Source organism: Schistocerca piceifrons, chromosome X, assembly GCF_021461385.2.
Source record: "Schistocerca piceifrons isolate TAMUIC-IGC-003096 chromosome X, iqSchPice1.1, whole genome shotgun sequence".
NCBI classification, from domain to species: Eukaryota; Metazoa; Arthropoda; class Insecta; order Orthoptera; family Acrididae; genus Schistocerca; species Schistocerca piceifrons.
The window spans coordinates 76,829,771-76,850,002 of NC_060149.1; positions in this window are offsets into that span (position 1 = coordinate 76,829,771).

A 20,232-nucleotide genomic window follows, 5' to 3' on the forward strand; every position below is an offset into this window, starting at 1 on the left:
TAAGCTGTCCAAAAATCTACATAATCTGCACAAAATCGAATATATGAGCAGTGGGGCTGGGTATGTACGAACACAGCCTTAATTATTGCCACATTTATCCAATCCTTCTCCTTCTCCCCCTATGACATCATTTATGACATCATGTATTGCTGCCAGATTCCTACCATTCCCCTCTCCCATTCTTCTGACGTCATAGGACAATTCCCCTATGTATGTAAAGGCGGGAAATTCAAAAACTGATGGAAAATTCAGATATATTGTTACAGTGTTTTCCCACACTCATATGATGTCTCAGCTCAAAGCCCAATTATCCTAAGTGTAAACCGGTGCGAAATCCAAACTGGAGAATTGTTGTGTGCCTATCAGATATAAAAAAATCAAGATGGCGATCCAGGACGGCTGCTTTGGTAAATCACAATTGAAGATGGTTGAGCTGAGAGTAGGAGCACAACTCTATGACATTACAAACCAAGATTGCTGACCTGGGAATACGACCACAACTCTGTGCCAACATAATTCAAGATTAAATGCGAGCACAGCCTGCATGGTTGTCAGATCACTTGTGCTGGGTATAGAATTCAAGACAGAGGCCTTGAGCATACAAGCACAGCCTGCTTGGTTGCTGGGTCACTTATCCTACGTGTAGAATAAAATCATAAGTTTTAATTGGTGGAAATATTAAAATATCACAAGTTTTCCCCATTCCTGCGACGTTACAATACACTTGCTAACCCAGATTAGGATAGCACTGCGGGTTCTGGGATAGGTAAACATCGGGCGTCACATCACGTCCAGTGAGCACCCGTTCCAAAACACCTTGACAGGCATGGAGAAAAGTTGCAGGATTTCGATACCCCGTAGCTGTTTTATCAGTATGGGCATGCGGTTTGATAATGCAGCAACTGACAAGCAGCAGGGTAGCAAGATGGGAATGAGAAAATTCTTTTCTTATCACTGATAAGGTAAGGTGGGTATCAGATGACACATACGGTGTCACGTTACCGCCTTGGGCAGCTTGTATTCAAACTCACTGCCCACTCCCCTGGGAATCGATTAAGTTCACCAAGAGGAACCCCCAATCCTCCCCTCCCTTCCTCCCTCTCTCCCCTTCCTCTCCCATCCCCCTAGACCAACGAGATTGAAGCAACGTCCTCCCCATTTTCATCTTTTTCAACTGGGGCACTTGAGTGGGTGGGCTTCACTGTGGAGATGGGCAGAGTAAGCAGAGGATAAGGCTGTGTTTATCTGTTAATAATAAATTACGTTAAGTCAAATCACTTGACGTCTGTTTGTTAATAACAAATTAATATTATGTGATTCTAATCTTTAGACGCACTAGCAGAGATCACACACTGGCAGATATGTGAGTACTCTTATTCTTCCCGAGTCTTACGTATTTTTCACTCATTTTCGTATTTTTCCATATTTTCCACAATTTACATATTTGCCCACGTTTTTCGTATTTTTACAAAATTTTATCCACTTCTGCGAGTTCCAGTCCTCTGCTTCCGACGTCACGTCAGCATTGTGTCACGTCGCATCGACGTCAAGATGCTCTCAGCCAGTCAACTGTAGCTGGGGTCCGAATTACGCGTGTGTGACGCAACAGTGTATGTGTTAGAAATGAAAAAGTTGGTAGAAATACAGTACACTTGCTAGCCAAGATTAGGATAGTACTGCGTGTTCTGGGATAGGTAAACATCGGGCGTCACGTCACTCCCGGTGAGCACCCTTTGTAAAACATCTTGACAGGCATCGAGAAAAGTTGCAGGATCTTGATACCCCGCAGCTGTGTCATCAGTATGGGAATGTGGTATGATTACGCAGCAACTGGCAAGCAGTAGGGTAGGAAGATGGGAATAAGCAAATTCCATTCTTATTAGTGATAAGATAGGGTGGGTGTCAGCATAGAAAATTCTATAAATACTACCGATCTCCAAACAAAGATAACTTATGTGTAAGAAATACCAGACTACGATAGATAAACCCTCTGCTAAGCCACCACCACATTACTAGATTATGTGACATCGTAGTAAAATTCTGATGCTTCCAACCAAAGATACTGTGTGTGTAGCACAATACTAACATGCACATATACAGGGTGTTACAAAAAGGTACGGCCAAACTTTCAGGAAACATTCCTCACACACAAAGAAAGAAAGTATGTTATGTGGACATGTGTCCGGAAACATGCACATATACAGGGTGTTACAAAAAGGTACGGCCAAACTTTCAGGAAACATTCCTCACACACAAAGAAAGAAAGTATGTTATGTGGACATGTGTCCGGAAACGCTTACTTTCCATGTTAGAGCTCATTTTATTACTTCTCTTCAAATCACATTAATCATGGAATGGAAACACACAGCAACAGACCATTTGCACTGAAACGAGGATTGACACATTGTTGGATGAACCATTCGCAGAAGTGTACCCGTGGAGGCCAATCAGCTGCTGATAGTGCCTGCACACGCTGTACATGGTACGGAAACAACTGGTTCTCCCGTAGTACTCTCCATACAGTGACGTGGTCAACGTTACCTTGTACAGCAGCAACTTCTCTGACGCTGACATTAGGGTTAGCGTCAACTGCACGAAGAATTGCCTCGTCCATTGCAGGTGTCCTCGTCGTTCTAGGTCTTCCCCAGTCACGAGGTCCGCAGCTCGTGGTCGTGCGGTAACGTTCTCGCTTCCCGCGCCCGGGTTCCCGGGTTCGATTCCCGGCGGGGTCAGGGATTTTCTCTGCCTCGTGATGACTGGGTGTTGTTTCATGTCCTTAGGTTAGTTAGGTTTAAGTAGTTCTAAGTTCTAGGGGACTGATGACCATAGATGTTAAGTCCCATAGTGCTCATAGCCATTTGAACCATTTGAACCAATCGCGAATCATAGGCTCCCTAAGACGCCGATCAATTGCTTCGAACGTCTTCCTGTCGGGACACCTTCGTTCTGGAAATCTGTCTCGATACAAACGTACCGCGCCACGGCTATTGCCCCCTGCTAATCCATACATCAAATGGGCATCTGCTAACTCCGCATTTGTAAACATTGCACTGACTGCAAAACCACGTTCGTGATGAACACTAACCTGTTGATGCTACGTACTGATGCGCTTAATGAAGTACTGTAGAGCAATGAGTCGCATGTCAACACAAACACCGAAGTCAACATTACCTTCCTTCAATTGGGCCAACTGGCGGTGAATCGAGGAAGTACAGTACATACTGACGAAACTAAAATGAGCTCTAACATGGAAATTAAGCGTTTCCGGACACATGTCCACATAACATCTTTTCTTTATTTGTGTGTGAGGAATGTTTCCTGAAAGTTTGGCCGTACCTTTTTGTAACACCCTATAGAGTATTTCTTAATTTGAGTCTTGTGATTTTACAGATGTTTTGCAAAATCTTAGTCTATCCACACATCTAGGTGAATTGTGGGCGCGATCGCTTCGGCGAGGTTAGGCTAGAAGGAATACCGCAGTTCGATATATAAACACTTACAAGGTCATTTCTACAGTACTAGGGTGTGTTAAAATGAGCTCGGTATCATATTGGTGAAAATAAACGAAGTCATAACAAAATTCCAATGCTTTCAATCAAAGTTACTGTGTGTATAAGAAATAGCACAACACTACAAAACATACGCACCTAGAGAGAGGGACAGCTGACCAGCATCTGCAACCAACTCAGCGAAAAGAATGTCATCTGCAGGGTAATCCATCCGTCGGACTCCGAAGTGTGGTGTATAGCCGTGAACACTGCCTCCTCAAACCAGTAATGGCCGAGACTATCACCATGGATTAACTTGAAAAAGTTAAGCATTGGTAAGGCAACGCATGAGGATGAAACGAAGTTAATCAAATATATTAAATATTCCGTGATGAAACCTAAATCATTTCTTCCGTAAGTATTTCCCTTTTGAAATCGCCCCTACATAGTCGTTTTAAACACTTTGCTAACTCGAGGTCGCAGTCTGGAATTTCCGTCACCCTATGCTATTTTCATCCCAGTCCCAGTGTGATACAATCCTCAACTAGCATCCTAAAATTTCATTGAAAAGCTCAGCAATGACATAGTTCCAGGAAGAGAGTCAAAAAGAGGTAATAAAGAAGTGCACAAATCACGGGAAGTGAAACATGTCTGTTTCCACGGGATCAATACGGTTTCATCTTACTTTAACTAGTCTAATATCAAGATAGCAGTCCTGTGCACGCGGGACGTGGTGATTAATTTCGATAGCATATTAGTTTCTCAAGAAATTCCCCATTGTTAGCTGTGTAGGGGCGATTTCAAAACGGAAATACTTAAGCAAGAAATGATCTAGGTTTCATATTGGGATGTTTCATTTATTTCATCAACTTCGTTTCATCCAAATTCGTTGCCTTACCAATGCCTAATTTTTTCAAGTAACTCTGTGGTGACGTAAAGAGTGATTTTTCTAGTCTCCATGCCTATTTGCCCTTCTCGTTTTACACTATTTATGTGACTCTCAACTTTTTAGTTCAACAAGAGCCGATGAGTAGTTGTATCAGGAGACAAATTAATGTGCGCAAGATCTATCTTAAAAGCGTCATTAAGCTCTTCCAATAATCTCGAAGATGAAATGAAATTAAAATTGACCTTGTCCACGGAGCCACAAGTGCCGTAATATTTGAAGTAGCAGTCTGTTTTGACAATAACACCACGATAATTCTCATATGGATGTTGTGATAATCTAGAGTGGTTGTTAGCCCGCATCTCGTGGTCGTGCGGTAGCGTTCTCGCTTCCCACGCCCGGGTTCCCGGGTTCGATTCCCGGCGGGGTCAGGGATTTTCTCTTCCTCGTGATGGCTGGGTGTTGTGTGCTGTCCTTAGGTTAGTTAGGTTTAAGTAGTTCTAAGTTCTAGGGGACTGATGACCATAGATGTTAAGTCCCATAGTGCTCAGAGCCATTTGAACCATTAGAGTGGTTGTTAGTGTGAAACAGCCAGGAAATAACGTATGAGCAAAATACGCCAACTGCGAGATACTGCAAAGAAATGTCGTTCCAAGCTCGCCTAGGGTAGCCTCATCTTGTTACTTTGGTTCCTCTCTATATTAAGTTGTCTCAAATTGAAAAGCTCACAAGGGAACCTCCCCATCGCACCCCCCTCAGATTTAGTTATAAGTTGGCACAGTGGATAGGCCTTGAAAAACTGAACACAGATCAATCGAGAAAACAGGAAGAAGTTGTGTGGAACTATGAAAAAAATAAGCAAAATATTCAAACTGAGTAGTCCATGTGCATGATAGGCAATATCAAGGACTTGTAAGGTCAGGAGCGCCGTGGTCCCGTGGTTAGCGTGAGTAGCTGCGGAACGATAGGTCCTTGATTCAAGGCTACCTTCGAGTGAAAAACGTAATTTTTTATTTTCAGACAATTATTATCTGTCCGTCCGTCCGTCCTATGTGAGGTAACTGCGCCGTAGTATGGGGACGCTACACCTATACCGAAAAATTTGAAAACGTTAAAAACATATGTTTTGACGGAGCGCAGGGAAAACTGTGGGACTGTGAAACTGTTGCATTTATTTGTTGCAGTTTACGTGACAAACTCTTTATGTTTTCATCACTTTTTTGGGAGTGATTATGACGTCTACAAGAAAACCTAAATCGGGCAAGGTGGAAGAATCTTTTTACCCATTCGCCAAGTGTACAAGTTAGGTGGGTCGACAACATATTCCTGTCATGTGACGCACATGCCGTCACCAGTGTCGTATAGAATATATCAGACGTGTTTTCCTGTGGAGGAATCGGTTGACCTATGGCCTAGCGATCAAATGTTTTCGGTTCCCATTGGAGAGGCAGGTCTACTAATCGCACGGTTTTGCGGTGCGGTCGCAAAACGCAGACACTAAACTTATTACAGTGAACAGAGACATCAATGAACGAACGGACAGATCATAGCTTTGCGAAAATAAAAAAGTAAAGTTTTCACTCAAGGGAATAATTGAACCAAGGATCTCTCGTTCCACAGTTGCACACGCTAACCACGGGACCACAGCGCTCCTGATTTCGCATTGTTCTCGATGTTGCTTATCTTGCGCATGGGCTACTCAGTTTGTATATTTTGCTTATTTTTTCCATAGTTCGACACAACTTCTTCCTGTTTTCTCGATTGATCTGTGTTCTGTTTTTCGAGGCCTATCCACTGTGCCAACTTATAACTAAATCTGAGGGGGAGTGCGATGGGGAGGTTCCCTTGTCAGTAATCAACCGCTTTTCGATTTTTTAACAAAACATCGCCAGCAGTTACATTGTAACCCTTATGAGAAAACTTTACCATTCGTCTCTGCTTTTTATAGAATGAATGATAGTTTTGCTTAAGAACGGCATTTTTGACACATTATTGTCGGTACTTTTGTTCGTTGTTTCATATTATTAGCACAAATGCTTCTCCTTTCATGTTATCGGAAGCTGGTTACCACACGTGAAAATCTAGTGTTGTGTTTTCATTTGTGTTAATATTGCCGGCCGGGGTGGCCGAGCGGTTCTAGGCGCTCCAGTTTGCAACCGCGCGACCGCTACGGTCGCAGGTTCGAATCCTGCCTCGGGCATGGATGTGTGTGATGTCCTTAGGTTAGTTAGGTTTAAGTAGTTCTAAGTTCTAGGGGACTGATGACCTCAGTAGTTAAGTCACATAGTTTTTTTTTCTTTATTGTTATTTTAAACACCTTGTACAAAGGTGGGCTGTCAGCAGCATAGTACACTGCTCTTCAGCCTCGAGTGGTACAATATAAGACATAAAGGGGGTTACACATGATACAATACAAATGGCGGGCAAAAAACTGTAGACACTGCAAACAATATACATGAAGCCGTTCACACTGGACAAGAAAAAACACTAAAACCTGTTGACACGGCGCAGACACACTGACGACTGCGACGGCACAGGTGAACGGTGGGGCGTGACGGCGAAAGAACACTAAACACAAACATGATGGCACACACACGAGACACTGATGGCGATGATCTCCGGCGCGCGAATGTCCACTGAGCGTGTACGAGTCTGGGGACCTGCCAAGAGAGGAGGAGGGGGGTGGGAGAGGGAGAGGGGAGAGCAGAGATGCCACGGGCAGGGGAGATAGGGGGGAAGAAGGAAGGGAGGAGGGGTTAGGGGAAGCCTGGGGGAAGAGGGGTGGAGGAAGGGGGATGGAGGGAAAAGGAGAGAGAAGGAGGGGACAGTGCCCAAAGGAAAAATCACAGGAAGTGGGAGGGGAGGATCAAAGTTGGTAGGAGGGGTAGATGGAGGGGAGGAGGGCATCATCGGGGAGGGGGAGCTGGCGGAAGCCACCATGGGAGAGGGTAAGGAGGGTGGAGAGATGGAGAGCAGGTGGGACGTGGATATACAGGTGCGGCAGTGGGTGGGGGTGGGAGAGGATGGATGAGACAAACGGGTGAGGAGGATCGAGTTTACGGGAGGTGTAGATGATCTGTATCCATTCGAGGAAAAGGAGGAGGTGGGGGAACGGAATTAGGTCGTACAGGATCCGCGTGGGGGAGGGGAGACGGATGTGATAGGCGAAGCGGAGAGCATGGCGTTCAAGGATCTGAAGGGATTTGTAAAAGGTAGGGGGGGCGGAGATCCAGGCAGGATGGGCGTAACAGTGGATAGGGCAGATGAGGGATTTATAGGTGTGGAGTATGGTGGAGGGGTCCAGACCCCACGTACGGCCGGAAAGGAGCTTGACGAGACGGAGTCGGGAGCGTGCCTTGGCTTGGATTGTCTGGAGATCGGGGGGTCCAGGAGAGGTGACGGTCGAGGGTGACGCCAAGGTACTTGAGGGTGGGGGTGAGGACGATAGGACGGCCATAGACGGTGAGATAGAAATCAAGGAGGCAGAAGGAAGGGGTGGTTTTGCCTACAATGATCGCCTGGGTTTTGGAGGGATTGACCTTGAGCAACCACTGATTGCACCAAGCGGTGAACCGGTCAAGATGGGATTGGAGAAGGTGTTGGGAGTGCTGCAGGGTGGGGGCAAGGGCAAGGAAGGCGGTGTGATCGGCAAACTGGAGAAGGTGGATGGGGGGGTGACGGCGGCGGCATGTCCGCCGTATACAAAAGGTACAGAAGGGGGGAGAGGATGGAGCCTTGGGGCACACCGGCAGAGGGAAAAAAATGTGTAGGAGTCTGTTGTTATGGATGGTGACGTAGGAAGGACGGTGGGAGCGAAACGAGCCGATCAGATGGATGTAGTTAATGGGAAGAGCGAAGGTTTGGAGCATGAAGAGGAGACCGGAATGCCATATGTGGTCATAAGCACGTTCGAGGTCCAGGGAGAGGAAGATTGTGGAGCGACGGGAATTAAGCTGTTCAGAATGGAGATGAGTGAGGTGAAGGAGAAGGTCGTCAGAAGAGAAGGACGGCCGAAAGCCACATTGGGTAACGGGAAGGAGGCGGTGCTGGCGGAGATGATGGTGGATACGTCGGGTGACGATAGATTACAGGACCGTGCTGAAGACCAAGGTAAGCCTGATGGGACGGTAGGAGGAGATGGCGGATGGCGGTTTGCCAGGTTTAAGGAACATCAGGATATGGGAGGTTTTCCACAGGTCAGGGTAGTAACCGGTGGACAACAGGACTACATTGTAGAGCCTGGCCAGGGTGGAGAGGAAAGAGACAGGAGCTTCACGAAGGTGATGGTAGGTGACACGATCGTGACCAGGAGCGGTGTTGCGTTTTGTGCGGAGTGTAGCAATGAGATCCTGTGTAGTGATAGGGGCATTGAGTTCTGTGTGTGCAATGTTGTCCAAGTACTGGAAACCAGGTGCGAGGGGTGGGACAGAGGTGTCAGTTCGATCGCAGACATCCGGGAAGAGGGAGTAATCGAACTGGGGATCATCGGGGATGGAAAACACATTGGAGAGGTAGGAGGCAAAGTGATTGGCCTTAGTAAGGGTGTCAGGGAAGGGGTGATCATCATGGAGAAGAGGATAGTAGGGGGAGGGTTTAGTTCTGGTAAGGCAACGGAAGGCTGACCAGAACCTGGACAAGTTTATAGGTAGGGTAGCATTTAAACGGGTGTATGTCTGTCGCCAGTCCCAGCATTTCTTAGCCGTGAGCAAATTACGAATGTGTCACTGTAGTTGCCGGTGGCGCCGTAGTGTGTCCGGGTCACGCGTGTGGAGAAAGGCACGGTAGAGACGATGGGATTCACGGAGGAGGAGGACGGCCTGTGGGGCTAGGGTAGGACGGTGGGGGTGGATGGTGATAGTAGGGACGTCGGCCTTGATGGCCTCAGACAAGGTCTGCTGGAGAAAGGAGGCAGCATGGGTTACATCGTCAGGGTGGAGGTAGGTGAAGGGGTGGCTATCGACCTGGGTGGAGAGAGTATCCCGGTAGGCATTCAAGTTGGCATGGGAATAGTCATGGACGTACTTTGGGGGAGGGTCAGTATGAGGGTCAGGGCGGGGGCGACGACCATCTGAAACGGTGAGGAGGACAGGGAGATGGTCGCTACCAATAGGCTCCAGGACATCCATCGTTATGCTGCCAAGGAGGTTAGGGGAGGAAAGGACAACATCGGGAGTGGAGTTGGATTTGGGACAGGTGTGCTGGGGGATGGGGATGAGGTCGCCTTGAAGGGAGGAGAGGAACCAATGCCACCACCGTAACTGGGCGGCGGAACGACTATGGATGTTGAGGTCGGCGGCGATCATGTAGGAGGAGAAGGTACAGGCAATGTGGGAGAGGAAGTCGAAGGGGATAGGGGCGTCAGGGCGGACACAGATGGTGGCGCAGGTGACGGTAAGGCCGGGGAGGAAGAGACTAAGGCTCAGGTATTCGGTGGGGTCGGGAAGGAGAGGTTGGAGCCGACCAGGGATCTCGCAGTGGTGACCAATGGCAACTCCGCCACGCGCAATTGGGAGGGGATTATCGGAGCGGTGAAGGAGGTAGGGCGTAGTGTGGACAGTGTGGTGGGGTTGGAGGAAGGTTTCATTGAGGAGGAAGGCATCTATGCGGTGGGTGGCAAGGGTGTGCAGGAAGAGGTTTTTGTTGGCAGGAAGGGAGTGGATGTTGTTGAAAAGGATATGGTGCTGTCGCGCCATGACAGGGGTTTAGATGAGGGTGTCAAGATGGGAGAAGGTGAAATGGGCCTGGTCGTTGGAGTAGGTGCCGTAAATTTTTAGGTGGAAAACGGAACGGGCAGCGAGGGATATCTGTTGGAGGGTGTGGGGGCGCTGAAAAGGATGAACATTCTGAAGGACGATGGTGAGGAATCTGATGATGTCCTCAGCGGTAGGGGGTGGGCGATGGGAATTGCCAGAAGGGGTGGGGGCGTCCAGAGGGCGGACAGGAACGGTGAGTTCAGGAGTGATAGGAGGGGGTCGGGCCTTACATTTCTGGAGATTGGGGCACTGCCGTAAGAAGTGGGCTTGTCTACAGTGCGGGCAGGTGGGGGCCTCGCGGCACTCAGATGTCGTGTGCGCATTATACCGCAAGCACCTCTGGCAGCGGAGGGATTGAGGAGGGGGATGGGAAGGGTCAACTTGGTAACGTTGGTGAAAAAGAAGGGCACCCTCCTTCAGGAGACAGTCTATGGAGGGGGCATGCTTGGAAAAGACCCGCATAAGGCAGGTAGGGCCGGCTGAGTTGTGGATGCGGCGAACCACATGCACCTCCAGATGGGGCTGCGCCTTGAGCTCCGCCAACACCTCCTCCTCCGTGATCGCTGGACTAAGCCGAGTGATCACAGCGGTGAGGGTCGGCAGGCGACGCGGGGGTTGGGGTTGGTGGGAGGGAGATGGGGAAGGAGCAGGGGTGAGGGAGGCATGAGGGCCAAAGCGGGTGACAGGGATGCGGGAAAGGAGATCTGTGTGAAGGGAGGGGCTGGTGGAGGAGATGAGTATGGAATCACGGCGAGGAGTGAGGAGGGAGATGGGGGCACCGGGAAAATGTTGGCGAAGGAAAGGGTGAGGTTCCGGGCCTCAAGAAGGGAAGGATAAGGACGGGAGAGGATGTAGCGGTAGGAGGAGGGGGAGGAGGAGGAGGAGGAGGGGGCAGGGACAGGCGGCGAGACATCCATGGCATCCTGGACAGGTGAAGGGGGACGAGGCAGAGCGTTTTTGGATGCAGAAGAAGCAGGGGTGGTGCTAGGGCGTTTGACGGCGGCAGAGGTGGTGCGGGGGACGTGAGCAACTGGAAGGTGGCGTGGAGGGGCAGGTCCCGGTGCTGGAGTCGGCGCCGGAGACGGTGAGGGCGATGGCGACGGTGACGATGAAGACGATGATGAGGGCGAAGGGGAAAGTTGAGCGTGGGCCGTGGCCCTCTGCGCCACCACCCTAGTGAGGGCCGCGGAAATGGAAGGAGCAGAGGGGGGAAGTGGAGGGAAGGGATCAGAGGAGGCGAGGCAAGGAAGAGACGGGGATGGAGCAACAAAGAGTGAGGGAGATGGGAGAGTGAGGAGTGGGGGGATGGATTGAGGGGGGGGGGATTGGGCACACCACGTGATGGTGGTGGTGGCGGCAGAGGGAGATGTATATACTATGGCAGTGGTGGTGGCTGTAGTGGTGGTGGTGGTGGGGGTTGACATGGTGACAAGGGGAAAAGCACAGGACGGGACAAAGAAGCAAATGAGGGACGCACAAGGCGACGAGAAACACAGAGTAAAAGGGACGGAGAAACGATGAAGGAGACTGGGGCCGAAGCCCCACTCTGCTGCTGCTGGCGGGGGAGCCGACCTGGCTGGCCGGCCGGTGGGGACGCTGCTGCTGCTGCTGGCTGGGGCCGCTGCTGGCTGCTGGATGCTGCTGGCTGCTGGACGCTGCTGGCTGCTGGACGCTGCTGGCTGCTGGACGCTGCTGGCTGCTGGACGCTGCTGGCTGCTGGACGCTGCTGGCTGCTGGACGCTGCTGGCTGCTGGACGCTGGCTGCTGGCAGGAACCGCTGCTGGTTGCTGGCAGGAACCGCTGCTGGCTGCTGGCTGCTGGCAGGAACCGCTGCTGGCTGCTGGCAGGAACCGCTGTTGGCCGGGACCGCTGCTGGCTGCTGGCTGCTGGCTGGACCGCTGCAGGGTGGCTGGAACCTGCAATACACCTAACGCTTCGATTAGAACCGAAAGGCCAATCGAAGGGTGGTATCCTTCCGGATTACCGCCGGAGATGTTCAAACGTACCTACGTTCTGTATTTTAATTTAAAAAACCTACCTATTACCAACTGTTCGTCTAAAATTGTGAGCAAATTGTTGTGACTATTTCAGCGCCATCTATCAGAAAGCGATAAAAGTGGTCCAACTAAAACATTCATATTTCTTTACATACTACACGAATATGTAAAAAAAAGTGGGGGTTCCTATTTAAAAAACGCAGTTGATATCCGTTTGACCTATGGCAGCGCCGTCTAGCGGGCCAACGATAGCGCCATCTGGTTTCCCCCGTCAAGCTAGACAAGTTTCTTTCTTTGCAGTTTTTTCGTTTGACGCTTATTTCGTGAGATATTTGGCCCGGTCACGATCAATGGACCACCCTGTAGATGAAACATTCTGAATTACTCTCACTTAAACAATGACAAAGTGGTAGCAAATTTCTGTTTTTGAGTCCAGAAAGTTCGTCCCAACAAAAACTGTAGCTTCCTAAGCCATTTACGTTGCGAATAATTATCATTCCTAACTATCATTTGGTCAAGGGAGTCGTCTGTGAGGTAGACGTATGCCAACTTAGCGGTAAAGTTTTTGCCCTTCTAGCGAAATATGGTGTTAGTTTTCCGTTATAACCTTACAGGAGACAAGAATTTTACCTCTTCTGTAAAAAAAGCCACTAGCAAGCAGATCGACAGTCGATAAAGAAATTGTAAGACTGCTCCTCCCTCGTAAGTTTTGTCACTATCTTGATTCTGTACCCTGCTTCTGTCAATTGTATTGATTGAACTGTAGCAGTGTATGGTATGTTATCTGGATTTTATTGTGTATTTACCCCTACTGCTACAGTTGGATGTTTTCGTGGTAGTCTTGTAAGCCAACTTCAGTACGATTGTGGACTCAACGTACAGACCGTTTCGAAGCAAAAAGTTTTATTATCCTACAAATTAGTGAGAATCTGGGATACTTTTTCTTATATTTTCGTATTGATGAACTAGGATCACGTACAAACTTCATTCCTCTTCTTTCGCTGTTGTTGTTTCCTGTTTTTCGCTTTTTTCTACGTTGTTCCCATTTCTTATTACTACTGCATTGAAAGCCTTCTAAATTCAGTATTTTATTCTTAAAAAGATTTCTGCCTTCTTTGCAGTACTTTAATGTCGTTTCTTTGTAGTTCTATCCTTATTTCTGTAATCCGTGCTATTGTCGATTTCTTCTTCCAGAAATACAAGAATATTTGTTTCGTTAGCCTGTTCTCATTTATTCGGTAGAGATGTCCATAAAATAACACCAATCTTCTATGTATGTGTGGTGCCTGACATTTCGGACACTTCCAAACCACTGTGATCCAGGTGCCACTAAGAATTAAGACACAATGGAATTACAGACTTTGGCTGTAAGTGGACACTGATTTGAATCAATGGGGAAAGTCGAAAATTTGTACCAGAGAGGGATTCGAACGCTGGTCTCCTGCTAACTAGTCAGATAGTCTGACCACTAAGCCATCTGGATACGGTGCTTAGCGCGACTGTACGGACTTCTCTAGAATGTCTCCCGTCAGAACCAAATTCTCAACTTATCCGCACACTAGTCATGTGCGGCCCCTGCCCATTATCCTCATTGCTCACGGCATTTCGCCGATTCCCATAAAAATTCGAGCCTAGTTGGCACTCGCAATGAAGAGGCCATTGGCCGTCCTCGCCTTAATTATATACAGGGTAATTCAGAAGTAATTGTACACACTTCGTGGGCGTAATGTATGGATCAATTATATACAGGGTAATTCAGAAGTAACTGTACACACTTCGTTGGGGTAATGTATTGATCAAAATAAGGGTAAAATTTCAAATAAGGTTTGTTATGAAACTGGTTTATTTCCCAGTGATAGAGCATAATGCCATTTGTGTTAGCCACTACGTCATGGGCCAGTACGGGCTTTTGGCGTCTCGTGTTCGCCTGCGTATCGACTGATGTTGCTTTGTCACAGTGCCCCTGCACAAATGTTCAAATGTGTGTGAAATCTTATGGGACTTAACTGCTAAGGTCATCAGTCCCTAAGCTTACACACTACTTAACCTAAATTATCCTAAGGACAAACACACACACCCATGCCCGAGGGAGGACTCGAACCTCCGCCGGGACTAGCCGCACAGTCCATGACTGCAGCGCCCTAGACTGCTCGGGCCCCGCCGGCCGCGGTGGCCGTGTGGTTCTGGTGCTGCAGTCCGGAACCGCGGGACTGCTACGGTCGCAGGTTCTAATCCTGCCTCGGGCATGGGTGTGTGTGATGTCCTTAGGTTAGTTAGGTTTAAGTAGTTCTAAGTTCTAGGGGACTGATGACCACAGATGTTAAGTCCCATAGTGCTCAGAGCCATTTGAACCATTTTGCTCGGGCCCCTGCACATTTCAGTCGGTAAGCAAGAGAATATCTCACAGCTGCTGACCCCTACAAGTGGACAGGTTGTACTGGAACGGTTGCTTGGCCCGACAGATCTCCGGATCTTAAGCCCTGGACTTGTACATTTGAGGCTGTCTCAAGGCGTTGGCAGCCCTGATGCCGACTACGAGCGATTTTCGCTTGCTGTGTTACGAGATAAGTAATTTAGCTAGTAATTAATTATTTTTGCTGTATATTATGTAGTATTTACGTGCATTAGTGTCAGATAGACTTGATAAATTGAGAGTTTCTGTTTCTATTTGCGTCTGAATAGGAAAAGCGAAGTTTCTGTTTAGGAGGGTATCGCGTGTAAGCAAACGTCTGTTTACATTCTTAACTAACGCTAAATAAGCGGGATTATAAATGAAGTTAGTGTACAATACTCAGGATTTATGTATATTAGTGTCATTTAGACTCGATACATTAGAGGTAGCCGGCCGCGGTGACCGAGCGGTTCTAGGTGCTTCAGTCCGGTTCCTATAAAGTAGAGTTCGTATTTGTGCTTTACATTCTGAACCCTTATTGTTAGCCAAAGGTATTGTTTTGTACCTGCATCTGTCAGTGTACAATACTCAGTGTTGTACGTTTATTAGTGTCATTTAGACTCGCTACATTGAAGGTAGCAGTTTTTATAGTTTTACTAGGTCATTTTCGCGTGTACATAAACGTTTGTTTACATTACAAATACGAGGGATAATCAGTTGCTGTAGCTTACCGTAGGTTACTGTTTAATTCGTTAATAATATTCACTAGATAGCTCCTAGCAGGAAATAAGCACCAGATCTAGCGTCTACCAAACATTTTTATTGTTTTTCATTGATGAGTGTCCTTTCTGCCAACTAGTGTGTAGCTGTTAACCTTGTGTGGCAGTAGGTGTCCTTAAGTTTCTTACAGTAAATCACATATTAGCTAGATGGATAGGGATTGTGTCTGTTGTGTGAGGATGCAGGAGGAGTTGGCCACAGTCCAAACGCAGCTGGAAGCTTTGTTTGCCACAGTCAACAGGCTCCAGAGTGCCACATTGAGGTGCGGTGGGGATGGGGTGCCTGGGGCAGCGTCCGCTGTACTAGATGTGAAAAGGAGGGGGAGGGGGGGGGTGGGATGTCACAGCTATCTGTCACTGAGTCGCCCTCAGGTACGACTGAGCCGGCCGGCCCACTCTCGCCTCAGTGTGGGTGGCGGACGATGTCGAGGTCTTGAGCCTCAAGGCGAAGGCTGCATGGGGGACGCAGGCTCCTGCCAAATCCCATGCACTTTGCTAATAGATTCAGTGTGCTATCTGATGCAGGTGGGGAGTCTGAGCCGGATCAGAATGCACCTTCTGCCAGGATACTGGCCGCTCCTTCAGCAAGATCCAGCCAGACAGGCACGTGGGGATAGGGGTTTGTTAGTTTTTGGGAGCTCCAATGTTAGGTGGGTCATGGAGACCCTCAGGAACATAGCGGCTAGGGTGGGGAAGAAGTCCAACGTTCACTTGGTGTGCTTGCTGGAGGGCCTTGTCCGGGATGTGGAAGAGGCGGCTATCGAGTGTGTGGGGTGCAGCCAACTGCGGATTGTTGGACATGTCGGGGTTCTGAGGAAATCCTTTGGTTCTTTCGACAGCTAGCTAAATTGGCGAAGACGGCCTCCATCTCTCGAGGAGTGGAAGCCAAGCTGACGATTTGCTGCATCGTACCCAGGGTGGACTGAGGTCCTCTGGCTTCCAGTCGAATGGAGAGTCTAAACCAGAGGCTACGTCGACTCTGTGACGAAAATGGTTGTAGATTCCTCGACCTACGCTATGGGGTGGAAGGTTGTAGGACGCCCTTCGCTAGATCAGGGGTGCACTACACACAGGAAGCAGCTACATGGGTAGCACAGTACTTGTGGCGTGCACATGTTTTTTATTTATTTATTTTTATTAGGTTCCTCTCCACGGGAAACAAACCATTGGCCTGAAAAATTACCAGTTCATGACACTGATGTGGGTGTGCCAACTGTAAAAATTGTTAGTTCACCAAAACAGGTCATTCCAAAGGATTTAAATATGCTAAATCTCATGTTAGTAAATTGTCGAAGTGTCTGTAGCAAGAGCCCCGAGTTACTCTCCGAAATAAATAGTAGTAATTCCAATATTGTATTAGGTACCGAAAACCGGTTGAAACCAGACATAAATAACAGTGAAAAATTGAACTCGGTTTGGACAAAGTTTAGGATGGATAGAACTGATGCTATGGGAGGTGGTGTGTTCATTGCAGTTAAAAGCTGTTTAAGCGCAGTTGAGATCGATACTGGGTCGGATTGTGAAATAGTTTGGATAAAGCTGTCAATCAGACAAGTAGTGACCATTGTATTAGGATGCCTTTCTAGACCATCAGCATTCGCAACAAACGTCGCAGAACGTTTCACGGAAAGTCTAGAGTACATAGGAAATAAATATCCAAATTTTCCATTAGTTATACGTGGAGACTTTAATCTGGCGTCCACTGACCGGGAAAATTACACGTTTATCACAGGGGGCAGAAGCAAAGACACGAGTGAAGTTATTCTAGGAGCGCTCTCAACATACAACCTTGAGCAGTTGGTTAGAAACCCAACACGAGATGGGAACATACTAGATATCTTGGCAACAAAAAGACCTGATTTTTTTTTAGGAAGTTAATCTAGAAGAAGGTATTAGCGACCGTACTGTCGTTGTGGCGTCTATGTCAGTGGAAGTTGCAAAAAAACCAAAGAGGCAGCGTAGTGTTTTCTTGTTTGGGAAATCAAATAAAAGTGTCATTAATGAATATCTTGATAGTTCGCTTCAAGCATTCACAGCGGGACACAAAGGTATTGAGCATCTTTGTTCGGAATTTAAAGGTATTGTCCACCATGTGCTAGAGAAATATGTGCCTAGCAAAAATATAGGTGAGGGAAAGGATCCACCTTGGTTCAACAAACATATTAGGAAGTTGCTGGGAAAGCGGAGAATTTTGCACCGTCATTTTAAACGTAGTCACTGCCCTGCTGACAAACAGAAATTATGCGAAATGAAACAGTCTTTCAAAAGGTCACTGAGAGATTCTTTTAACGAGTTTGAAAGCAATATTTTATCTGCAGATTCTAAAAATAACCCCCAAAAATTTTGGCCGTACGTAAAATCTATGAAAGCTACAAATAATTTAATACCGTCTCTTGTTGACAGTACGGGTAATGTAACGGATGATGATAACCTTTCTAGACTCTGAGAAACTCATCTGCAGAAACCAGCACGGTTTTAGGAAACAGCGGTCATGCGAGACACAGCTGGACCTCTTTGTGCATGATATACAACAGGCTCTAGATGCCGGCTCCCAGGTTGATGCCCTATTCCTCGACTTTCGAAAGGCGTTCGACTCAGTTCCGCACTGTCGCTTGCTCCAAAAAGTGCGCGCTTACAGTCTATCCGATGACATGTGCGGGTGGATGGAAAGTTTTTCTAACAGGCAGAGAGCAGTATGTTGTCCTGAATGGGGAGACTTCAACAGAAACAAGCGTAACATCAGGTGTGCCCCAGGGCAGCGTAATAGGTCCTCTGCTTTTTACGATCTACATAAATGATCTGGTTGATGGTACTGACAGCGGCATTAGACTGTTTGCCGATGATACTGTAGTGTACAGGAAGATAGTATCACACGAAGGTTGTGAACAAATCAATGAGGATTTTCGGAAAATAAATGCGTGATGTAATGACTGGCAGTTATCTCTCAATTTCAGTAAGTGTAACCTACTGCGTATAAGAAAGCAAAAATCACCATTAATGAACGAGTACAAAATAAATGCCCAGTCTTTGGAAGCGGTAACATCCGTCAAGTATCTGGGTGTGACTATTCGAAATGATCTCAAATAGAACGATCAGATTACACAAGTAACGGATAAAGTGAACTCCAGATTGCGGTTTATTGGTAGAATCCTGAAGCGATGCAGTCCTTCAACAAATGAAATTGCTTACAATACGTTAGTTCGTCCAGTCTTAGAGTATTGTTCGTCTGTATGGGACCCTTTCGCGTTGGGTCTGATTTAAGAGACTGAGAAGGTCCAAAGAAGAGCTGCATGATTTGTGACTGGTACATTTAGCCATCGCGAGAGCGTTACAAATCTCATAAAAAGCTTGAAGTGGGACACACTTGCAGATAGACGACGCGCTAAACGGAATGGGCTGCTCGCTAAATTCCCAAATCTGATCTTCGCCGAGGATGTAGAGCACTGAGGCGTTCAGACAGTCGTTTTTCCCTCGCGCGATCCGCGAGTGGAACAGAGGGGGGGGGGGGGGGGGGGGGGAATACGACTTTGGCGCGAATAGTGCCCTCCGCTACACACCGCTTGGTGGCTAGCGGAGTATATATGTAGATGTAGAAGGAGTTCGGGTACGGAGTTGCAGTTGAAAATGTAGCACAACTACAGCAGCGTATTGAAAATAGCTGTGCAACTGTGTAGAATGATATGAACGGAGCTCGCAATATTCCGAGGGCGCTCAGCAGTCGAGCACGCCACTGTGATCGTCTACATGGGCATCATTTTGAACATGTCCTGGGTTAAACGTACAGTACAGTTGAGTTTAATTTCGAGTCCTTTCGTGTCATTGCCTTCTGAGATGAATCAATTTTGACATTGTCTATGTTGCACTTGTGATCCCTACCCTGCTGCATAACTTTGCAATAAAGCAATTGCAGACAAAATTTTATTTAACTATTTACTCTTATTTTGATGTATACGGTACACCCACGAAATGTGTACAGTTACTTCTGAATCACTCTGTATATGTTGTGTCTGTTTTTCTTGCTCTATTGGCGGAAAATCTTCCTCCAGGTTTTGTGGTATAGGTGAAAATTCGAATTTAACTGTTGGAGCTGTGCAGTTTAAGACCTTGTCAAAAAATTATTGCCAGTATTTCACAATTTCCTTTGTAATTTAATAATTTTTTCCATTTTCGTCTTTGAAACAAATACTTCGTACTTGTTACCCTTTAAGTGAATGTTTAAAAGTTTGATAAAATTTTCTAGTATTAATTTGGTAAAATTTTCTTGTATTTCCGTAAGTTGAGGCTTTTCGAAAGTTCTTTTGATTTTCTGGACTGTTTCTTGTGTTTATTTTCTTTGTTGTCTAAATTCTTCCAAATGTTGTTCTTTTTTCAACGTTTGAGTTTTCTCAATGTTTTAGCTCTTTCTTCAGCTGCTCTTCACGCTCTTCGTTCCATCGTGTCTCCTTTTTATTCTTGGTCAGTTCTAAAGTTTTCTCTGCTGCTTTAGTGATTCGTACCTGGAGTTCATGCAAACATCTTTCTTGCTGCCACAACCTCTTCTCTACATTTTTCATATTTTTTGCAATATTAGCTGTGTTGGAGTTGTGCCTGATTACTTTCTTGGTTGTATTATTGTTTTAGATGGGAGAAATAATATTTTAATCTTAGAAATATAACGAGCTGAATTAAATTCCCCATTTCTGATTACTTTAGCATTCACAGTTTCCATGATATTTCTTTTAGAGATGGACATGTGATCCGGTTGAAATGCTCCTAGTTTAGGATTTAGAGATATCCAGGTATTGGCGTTTCTTGGTAGTTTGCGAAAATGTTTGAACATGAGCTTTAACTTTAACATTTTTCACGTATTGATCAGTCTTTCACCATTTCTGTTTGTTCTTAAGTGTCCTGGATCTTCGCCTACAATATTCTTAAATTTCGTTTTCTTTCCAGCTTGC